The sequence below is a fragment of the Bidens hawaiensis genome, unplaced genomic scaffold (genome assembly GCF_021521415.1).
Source record: "Bidens hawaiensis isolate Kalapana, Puna unplaced genomic scaffold, B.hawaiensis_p1.1 tig00016190_1, whole genome shotgun sequence".
NCBI lineage: Eukaryota > Viridiplantae > Streptophyta > Magnoliopsida > Asterales > Asteraceae > Bidens > Bidens hawaiensis.
Window position 1 is genome coordinate 155,436 of NW_027492474.1, and position 11,011 is coordinate 166,446.

The 11,011-nt window shown below is 36.3% G+C and overlaps 1 pseudogene across 1 annotated transcript; it reads left to right on the forward strand.

Annotated features, from left to right (window-relative positions):
• Positions 1 to 1,187: 1,187 nt before the first annotated feature.
• Positions 1,188 to 7,383, forward strand: LOC143550881 (ABC transporter B family member 15-like; annotated as a pseudogene). The gene is made up of 7 exons (XR_013138409.1): positions 1,188 to 1,677; positions 1,809 to 1,863; positions 1,934 to 2,112; positions 2,224 to 2,681; positions 3,015 to 3,555; positions 4,828 to 5,726; positions 5,829 to 7,383. The product of XR_013138409.1 is annotated as an ABC transporter B family member 15-like (transcript).
• The last annotated feature ends 3,628 nt before the right edge of the window (positions 7,384 to 11,011 follow it).

Genomic DNA, 11,011 nt, shown 5'->3' on the forward strand with positions numbered 1-11,011 from the left:
CCGAAAATTTACGAACTAATGAATAAATTTTCCTGCTCGACACTGTCTTAACATACTTGTAAGATTGAGCATATTGATGGATGCCCATTCACCAATGAGCATCACGCCATTCACGTGTATAAAATGAAAAAAAAAGTTGGGACCATTGTTTTAACACAACTTTGCTTATTTTAGTTTGTAATCTCTTTAGGCTCTAGGGTGTTAGTTTCTTACAAATAGCATATCAAAGTCAGAAAGTTCATAAACTCACGGGATGCATCTCCTAAGAGCTAAGGTGTTGATTATGGTGTTATGGGAATGTGACACATCTTCTAAGAGCTAAGGCAGTGTCACGAGAATGTTAGATATTATAAGTAGATTTTTAACAGATTTTCTAGTATATATAAATATCGATAGAAAAGTAACATAAGTGAGAGATTAATACTCTAACAATGTATTATTTAGTTAGTTTTATCATATATAAAAATTAGTATATGTATTTTATAAATAATATACCTTTTATGAAAACATCAAAGAAATGATATAATCGAACGAACCAAATGCTAATTCTTATCAATGATTACGAATTGAAAGTCATTACAAAAGGAATTTAGAAATGAACGACTAACTAGGACGATTGAATCGTTAATTGAGTACTTAAGAACCCTAATTCCCAACGATTAACGAGCAACTAACAAACTCTCTTTAGAACTTGGCACAACCAGTCCCATAAGTATAAGAACTATGTCAAAAGTCAGCCAAAGTTTACTTCACCACTTAAACGACTTTCACTTAATGACATATTAGCCCCTGAACTTCCTGTTGACTGCGTTGACTTTCTTCAATCTTGACTTTTACTAATAACAATACTTTTCTAGTCTCGTGTACCTGATTTAGCCGAGGTTTAATCTTGTTTACCTGATGATTCAAGTTCTAGCGGATTTAAACTCGATTCAGTTTAAACTTATAAACGACTCACCTCATTTACATCCCTAGGACATACATTTTACAAATACAATATCTTAAGAGCAAGTTCCGAAACTCCATTATTAACTTCTTAAAATGTGTATATAACCATATTAGAGTAGAAATTAAAGACGGATAATTTTACCGTAACACTATATAATCAAACTTATACTTACAGTGACTGACCGTATCTTTGAATCAAATGTCTTAATAAAATTTATATTATTAGTTGGAGTCACCTTAAGTTAACCATAGTCGTCATTAGAGACGAACAATTTAGAGTTACTATTTTATTATCAAAACTATTTACTATTTAAAAAAAAAAGTCAAAACTAATTATTTCATTCATGTAACCACCCACACATTAACTATCATACACCCCTTCACACGCTAACAAAACTATCCATTTTCTAATAACATTTGACACGTATAAATAGTCTCACAACATACCACACACACTAACCTTAAACTCCAACCTCATAATTCTTTTGTGTTAATATAAACAAAAAGAGTACGGAGAATAATAAAAGGAAGGTCAGCAATGGATCATTCCGGTCGATTTTTATGCATGCCGACCGCGTCGACATGGTTCTAATGACTCTCGGGGTCTTAGGAGCTGTCGGCGATGGGATTGCGATGCCGACGATGTTGCTTATCACTAGCACCATCATGAATAATATTGGAGACTCTAATTCTTTCTCTATGGATGTATTCACTGATAAAATCAATGAGGTTAATTTTAATATTATAATTTACATGTACACATATTTATATATAATCATATAACTTTACAAGTCAAAGGTTAAGTTGATCACGCAATCTAAATGGGTTTTAAGTTTTAACTTTTAGCTTCATGTTTACAGAATGCTGTTAATCTATGTTACATGGCTATTGGTATTTGGGTGGCATGTTTTCTTGGTAAGTTTTGCTCTATTTTCATTAAATTTATTAAATTTTTTTAATCCTAAAATAATTAAACCTTTGCAAGAGGGATATTGTTGGGCAAGAACAGCAGAAAGACAAGCATCAAGATTGAGATCAACTTATTTGAAAGCCGTATTAAGGCAAGAAGTCGCGTATTTTGATTTAAATGTTACGAGCACAACCGAGATTATTACTAGTGTTTCGAGTGATAGTCTTGTAATTCAAGAAGTCATAAGTGAAAAGGTATGTTAGTTCTTGATCCATAATTTAAAAAAGTTTGGTTTGGTTTTAACTTTTAACTAACTTTTTTGTTTTTTTTTTGTGTATGAAAATAAAAATAAAAATAAAAAACAGGTGCCAATGTTTTTGATGAATATGTCGATTTTTGGCGGGGCATATATCGTCGCATTTATATTATTATGGAGGCTAGCAATCGTTGGGCTTCCGTTTATTATTATTTTGGTCATACCTGGTTTGATCTATGGAAGGGTTCTGATGAACTTATCTAGAAAGATTAGGCAGGAGTATAATAAAGCTGGTACAGTGGCTGAGCAAGCGATATCTTCTGTCCGAACTGTTTATTCGTTCGTTGGTGAAAGTAAGACGTTATCAGAGTACTCTGCTGCTCTAGAAGGCACTGTGAAATTAGGATTAAAGCAAGGGATGGCTAAAGGCGTGGCAATTGGTAGCAATGGTATCGTTTTCGCTGTTTGGTCTTTCTTGTCTTGGTATGGAAGTAGGCTGGTTATGTACCATGGAGCTAGCGGTGGAACTGTCTTCGCCGTTGGAGCTGCTATTGCTATCGGTGGACTGTAAGTATTTTTTTAATTTTTTTTTGTTTTCTGCATTTTGCATACCAGTTTTGGGATTTTGATTTTGATTTTGAAATAGTAGTTTCTAACTTTCTATCAATAAAAAAACTACATAAAAGGAATGAGACACCAACTTTTATTTTGTTTTAATATTCTATCAATTTGCAGTTCAATTTGTTATCATGTGAAATGAAAACACTGATCATGGTGTATTTGACTTTTAATTCTATAATTGAGTTGATAGCTCAATTAATTGTTATTTATTACACAACACTTGCATATCTTGTTTTTAGTCATTGGTTTTAAGAATATTAATAAATCCGATTATGACAGATCATTGGGTTCGGGTTTATCCAACGTAAAGTACTTTTCGGATGCAATGGCAGCCAGCGAACGTATAAGGGAAATCATCATCAGAGTCCCCGAAATCGATTCAGATAATATGGAAGGGGAGATATTACAAGAGGTTGCCGGGAGAGTAGAATTCAAGAACGTTAAGTTCGCATACCCGTCAAGGCCAGAGTCTTTAATATTCAAAGACTTTAACTTAAAGGTTCCAGCGGGTAAGACTGTGGCGTTGGTGGGTGGGAGTGGGTCCGGTAAATCCACTGTAATCGCATTGTTGCAAAGATTTTATGATCCTCAAGGAGGAGATATTTATCTAGACGGGGTGCGGATTGATAAGCTTCAACTAAAATGGTTGAGATCGCAAATGGGGTTGGTGAGCCAAGAGCCGGCTTTATTTGCCACCACCATAAAAGAGAATATTCTTTTCGGACGAGAAGATGCCACCCGGGAAGAAGTCATTGAAGCCGCAAAAGCCTCAAATGCGCATAACTTCATATCTCAGTTACCTCAAGCCTATGACACCCAGGTTATTTTTTTTTCTTTCTAATTTCTGGTTTAAAATCTGATGCATGTATTATGCTACAACTTACAAAACTGTTTGATAAAGAAGTAACAATAGCTTGTGAACATGTTTCTTTGTGTTTTTTTAATATATAAACGCTAGAAAATGAAACATGTTAAGTTTCCAAGCAGGTTCTCCCTCTTGGGTGGAATACGAACACACTACTTTTAACAAAAGAGTCCTGATGAAGATAAGTGCAATAAGTACAACATTAAATTCTATTTTAGACATTCATGATCATATCTGTGATCCTTTTAGGTGAAAGTTTCGTGGTTTAAAGTCAAGTGAATTAAAAAATGATGGGATGTGGGACAGAATCTCTAGTTCCAAATAATATAATGAATATTGTATCCCTTTCACTTTTTTTAAGAAATTTGATGCATTGACGCGTATATTTCTTTTCACATGTTACACATATACTATATTTATATATGTATAATTAAAATAATATCCACCTCCCCTATATGAAAACTCCCTTCCACTACTCACATGGCCACATGATGAACATATTACAAACTTTAATGCACTAAGTACATGTACCTTATTGCTTAGGGAAGACTTGGAAACCAAGGAATAACAACGTAACAGCTGCCTGTAGTCAAACGTATTTAGATATAATTTTATAAGTTAGGGTGCACGAGTTGAGCCGCTCTCGAGTTACTTAAGATCAGATCAACAAATAGCTCGAAATGAGAGCTTGTGTTGAGCCTGAGCCTCAAATAATTTGACCTTGTTTAGTTATCGAGCCTGAGCTCGAGCTTTGTATGAAAAGTTCGTTTAGGCTCGTCGAGCCATAATGAGTCTATGTATTAATTTCACACTACGAAGCCGAGCCCTGGCTTGTTTAAGGTGCTACATGAGCTCGAGCTGAGCTTAGACCCATTTAAGGTTTTTCTTAGAATATATATTGAAATAATCAAAAACGTATCTAAGTTAACCAATACATATTAAATGAGTCCAGCCGAGTCAAAGCTTGAAAAAAGGGCTCACGAGCAAAGCTCGAGCTTTAAACATAGAGCTCGAAACGAGCAGAGCTTGAGTTTGGCCTCTCGTAAGTCAAAACAAGCCGAGCTCGAACCTAGTCAAGCTCGGGCAAGGCTAATTTGCAGCCCTATAAGTATCAAGTTATGTTAATGTCTTCTGTTTTAGAAATAGACCCTGCAATGCATTTGTTTTTACAATAGCTTACATTCTTTTAACTAGGTCCCTTTGTTTTTACTTTATTGTAAACAACAGGTTGGTGAAAGAGGAGTTCAAATGTCGGGTGGGCAAAAGCAAAGAATTGCAATTGCGCGTGCAATAATCAAGTCACCTCGTATCCTTCTTTTGGACGAAGCCACAAGTGCACTCGATACAGAATCAGAACGAGTGGTTCAAGAGGCACTTGACCAAGCGGCCGTTGGTCGAACCACTATAGTCATAGCTCACCGTCTCTCAACCATTAGCAACGCAGACGTGATAGTGGTGGTTCAGGATGGTCAAGTGGTCGAGTCTGGCTCCCATGATGACCTCATTCAAGATGAAAACGGCTTCTACACGTCTTTGGTCCGCCTCCAAGAAACCAAAGGGGACAATGAACCACATAATATTAACTACCCACCCGGGCCATCATCAGTCACCTCAACATTTGATGTCCACAACACGAGTAGCCGTCGGCAGCAAATAGTTAGCCGGTCAAGCTCCTCAAACTCGGTTAACCACGGTGGAGGCGAGAACATTACTTCTAGAGTCAACCAAGAATTCCCAGTTCCTTCCTTTAAGAGGCTTTTAGCATTGAACCTTCCTGAATGGAGGCAAGCATTATTAGGAAGCTTGGGTGCTATATTATTCGGTGCGGTCCAGCCACTTTACGCGTTTGCATTGGGGTCAATGATATCAGTCTTTTCTTACCGGACCATGATGAGATCAAACGGAGAACCATGATTTACGCATTGTGTTTCGTCGGTTTGGCAATTTTTTCGTTGGTTATCAATATTATTCAGCATTACAACTTTGCAGCCATGGGTGAGTACTTAACAAAGAGGGTCCGAGAAAGGATGTTGTCAAAGATACTCACATTTGAAATCGGATGGTTCGATCAAGATGAAAATTCAAGCGGAGCCATTTGTTCCAGACTCGCTAAAGATGCCAATGTGGTAAGGCTTTTGAGTTTTATTTAAGTATTTTTATTATAACAAAATGAACCTGTTTTAAGTTTTAACATGTGCTAACACTATATGTTAACAATGATTTTGCAGGTGCGATCATTGGTAGGCGATCGGTCTGCGCTACTAATTCAAACAGTCTCTGCAGTGATAATTGCGTGCACAATGGGATTGGTGATTGCATGGAGATTGGCATTGGTTATGATCGTGGTTCAGCCGATTATAATCGTCTGCTTTTATTGCAAACGAGTTTTATTAAAGAACATGTCACAAAAAGCCATGAAATCACAAGAGGAAAGCAGTAAGCTGGCAGCTGAAGCGGTCTCAAATCTTCGTACAGTCACAGCCTTTTCGTCTCAAGCACGAATCCTTAAAATGCTCCAAGAGACCCAAAAGGCGCCAATGCGTGAAAGCATCAAGCAGGCTTGGTATGCTGGATTCGGGCTCGGGTTTTCTCAAAGCCTTATGACTTGCACTTGGGCTCTAGACTTTTGGTATGGTGGGAAGTTGATTAGCGACGGTCATCTCGGGTCGAAAGCGCTTTTTCAGACGTTTATGATATTAGTAAGCACGGGGAGAGTGATTGCGGATGCTGGGACCATGACAAATGATCTAGCCAAAGGGTCTGATGCGGTGCAGTCTGTGTTTGCGGTGTTGGACCGTTACACTTTGATAGAACCCGAGGACCCTGATGGTAAGAAGCCCGATATTATTACTGGTCATGTAGAGATACGCGATGTGGACTTCGCGTACCCTGCTCGGCCTGATGTCATGATCTTCAAAGGGTTCTCCATTAATATCGAAGCGGGGAAATCAACAGCATTGGTTGGACAAAGCGGGTCCGGAAAATCGACCATAATCGGGTTAATCGAGCGATTTTATGATCCAATCAAAGGCGTTGTCAAAATCGATGGAAGAGATATAAAATCATACCATTTAAGAACTTTAAGAAAGTATATCGCGCTCGTGAGCCAAGAGCCTGCATTATTCGCAGGTACAATACGCGAAAACATCACATACGAAGCTTCCGAGGAAGTTAGTGAATCGGAGATGATCGAGGCTGCAAAAGCAGCCAACGCTCATGATTTTATAGCGGTTTTGAAAGATGGGTACGACACATGGTGTGGCGACCGAGGGGTGCAGCTATCTGGAGGGCAAAAACAACGTGTTGCTATAGCGCGTGCCATACTGAAAAACCCGGTGGTCTTGTTGCTAGATGAGGCGACTAGTGCACTCGATAGTCAATCAGAAAAGGTTGTACAAGAAGCACTTGAGCGAATGATGGTGGGGCGAACCAGTGTGGTGGTGGCACACCGGTTGAGTACCATACAAAGTTGTGACACGATTGCGGTTTTGGATAAGGGGAAGGTGGTAGAGAAAGGGAACCATGGTTCGTTGCTAGCGAAAGGACCGGCTGGAGCTTACTACTCCTTGGTTAGCCTTCAAAAACCTGCTGCTTCTTCTAACCATACATTTGACTAGAGGTTGGCGGGTCAATTTGGTTTTGGTGAAACTAGAGGGTGGTATATACTAAGAAATGTTTGTTAAGACATCATTTCTTAACACAAAAATGATCCTGATATGGTTGATATATTTGTAGCCAGTAAATACTTTGATTTTAATCCAATAAAATCTGGATTCACGTTAATGTTCATGAATTGTTAGTGTGATATTTGGCAATATGATGTTTCAAGAGCAAAATAAAATTAAATTGGACCAATTGATAAGTTGTGAACTTCAGGCGTACCAAAAGATGACGAAAAAATATAATGGCATTCCATTATATTAAACTTTCATTCAAATTGTATCCGCTTATTATACCATTTTTATAAACCAAAAGATATAATTACATTACTTCAAAAGTTAGTTTAAAAGTTTACTTCTAAACAAAATATGTCAACATTTCACCAATGTATATGAAGTTATTATTTAAATGGCGAAACTATTACTTGCCGAAAAAAGAATTAACATATTTTGAATTCACGGACCATCACTCGTAGACCATCCACATCGCGAACCCGTTCTGGTTCATCCAGCCACTTGACACATTCATAGATGTACACACTCCTAACTACTTTTCATACAGGAAGATCATAAACAAATCATTTGGGTCACTTTTCCTGATGGCGGGGGGATTTGGGCCGTTTGGTGATTGTAACACGGGTTGCATATTTTCTTGGTAATTTTTTTTTTTAAATCTTAGTAGAAATAAAGCAGGGCGGCTCGGAGGGTGTGCGAGCCGCACCTTTAGTCGAGGCACGCAATTTTTGGGGGTCCAAACTTTTTATGTTTATATATATTTATCGGTAAATGATTCTGAGTCAAACGGCACCGTTAATTGATCGATTTGGTCATTAATTTTAGCTCTAAAACTTGCCAGGAAAAGAGGTTCCCATGCCGCTGGAAAATCAGAGGACTGGAGATTCGGAGACGACAAAGACATGTGAAGTTAAAAATTGTTTTAAATCATGTTTTGGGATATGGCAAAACTGCTCCTAACATATTTCAATATTAATTAAAAAAAAACTATTAACCTTCAAGTTTTATTAACTAACCTATTTACTTGGTTTACAAAGAAATAATAAAATATATTATAATCAATATTTATATATGAATCCACGCTAAAATGAATGGCATTTGAAACCGGTTGACGCGTAATTATTGTGTCTTTATAAATTAAGAGATGATGTTGATTCATATATCATTTTTTTACTTACATTACTAGTTTGAAAACATTAAAACGTGATGAAGTGCCATATTCCACCATTTGAGATGGCGAAGTACCTCGTTTCCATCATTAACGCATCCGTAAGTTTTTTTTCCCTAAACCTACTAATCCAAAAAAGAAATCAAGGTAATCAAGTTTTAAGAAATGACAAAAATATCTTTTGCTCTTTATTTCATAACTAGCAAAAATGTCCGCGCTTTGCTGCGGGTTCACCTCATGGTTTGTTGGTTGTCTTCTTCTTTTTTTTTGGGGGGGGGGGGGGAATGTCACACAAAAATATTAGTGTGTGTGTATATATATATAATACATCGTGTTTTGTGATACATTTGTTAATAAAGTAGGTTTATGTGTTTTGTAAATTTTAATCAACATGAATGATTGAATGTGTGTTAATAAGTGAGTAGTTAGGGGCGAAATTTAATAAGGAGATGAAAGAAATGGTCAAATTAAAGCCAATAAGTCAACGAATTGTAAAAATGGTAACGCTGTGGGCATACGTGACTTGATTTGCATAATAGTGGTGTATGCATATATCTATTGGGTCGATGGTGTTATAAAGTAACTGGTACTTAATTTGCAAAAACAAAAAGATTTATTTGGGGGCATTACAACTGACAAGTAGGATTGCGATGGGAAATAAGAAAAAGACACGATATTGACATACTTAAATAGCCGGAGAGGCATTATTGATGATGAAATACTGAATGTGTGTTTAATTCCGTAATAATGATTAATCTTACACGATATATGCGTTAAGTGTGGTGCACATTGATTTATACTAAATTTCTAATGCAAAAGTTGTATTGAATTCGATTGTTTATTTTATTTATACATTAAACATTAGATTCATGTGTCAGTGGGAAGGAGGAACACTTTTTTAGCAATTGATCATGTGATAATTATATTTTTTTTGATTTTCATGTAGGTCATATGTAATTAAAGATCTGAATGCCTTACAATCGTAGAAATAATGGTAATTGACGGGTTAGGTATATTTATTAGTTCATATCAACTATAACCTAATCTTCATTAAATCAAGTAAAACATATGAAACAAAAAACAAATGAAAAAAAGGATATTTTGAGAACACGCAATTCTAAGTTTGCATGATTAAAATAAAGTGGATGATAAAGCTAGAAAGTCAAATTTTGTATGGAAATAAAATCTTTATTATGGGGTTTTTGGAGTCTCAATATAAAAAATGGCTTGTTGTCCTTCATAGTATAGCAAATGATAGTACGATTTATCGTCATTCTTAGTTGTGTCTATCTCATTAGTAAATCCATCATCTGATACGGCCATAAGTTGTTGATTATGCAAATGTATGTTACAGTCAACCCTAATTGTATATGCCTTATTGGGGTAAATACCCATACTTTTGTCCATGTGTGACCTATCATCTTCCATAAATGTATGGTCCAATAAGGGAAACCGTGAGTAACAAATATGTGGAGGTTGTTGTGAATGACAACCAAATGTCCATCCGAGGGTTTTCTTGGAAGTTTTAGGAAGGTTGTGTTAATTTTCTCCACGTATCAAAAGTCAACAACAGAGCACGCCGCCTTAGATATGTGGATTTCACAACAAAGTACAAAACTCCGTTATTGAATATTCAGCTTTCCATTGATGGTCCTTTGTTCCCGGTTGATATTTTCCAGACCCGTGTTTCTGGTGTTACTTGTATAATTTTATTTTCTAATGGTCACGCTTTACATGTAGGAGGGTATATTCATTGGAATGTTGTAAGTACAATCAAACAGTGTCAGATAGCGTGTTGAAAATGCCTCGAGTGTTTGTGGTATGTAGAGTTATATATGCGCTTATTAGGGGGGCCGGGTGATCAAGTTTCAGTGTTGCAACAATATAAACATATGAGGCCATTAATAGTTGTAAGAATGTTGACTTCAAGAGGATTTGCATCGCATGATAGTATAACAACAGTATTTGACATAGGATCTTGGTATGCTAAAGTAAGCAACAGACTATGGTGTGCCAAGCACTATGATTTGTTGTAAATTCTTTAAAAGTAGCGACAATGCACTGTTGTAAATTTTTTTTTGTTGAAAGTAATAAGAGCCATTTTTTTGCATACAATTTTACGTCAGCCTAAACACTTACATTGGATCCTTACTAAGATGTCGGACAAAAGTATATCCGTATGAACATTTTGAATCGAAATCGTACGAGGTCTGTGCGTGGTGTGACATTCGTCAATTTCGGGTCACTTTTGTTATGTAAACCTGACCCGTTTGTAACCCGAACATTTAAAATATATAAAATATTGGATTTTGTCATTTAAAATATATAAAATATTGGATTTTTTTATTATGCATTGTTTGACCATTTAAACATACCCATTTTCATGCAAACCATAAAAGAATCTTTATACCCAACCCTTCACTCCTTCCTTATATATGCACACCGATCTTCTTCATTTTACTCTTGCTACATCTTCAAATTCTCTCTCAAACTCCATAGATTCAAGATTGTTATTTTCTTAGTGTTCTTGAAGGTTTGACTTCCAAATGTCAAACTAAGTTTAATCTTT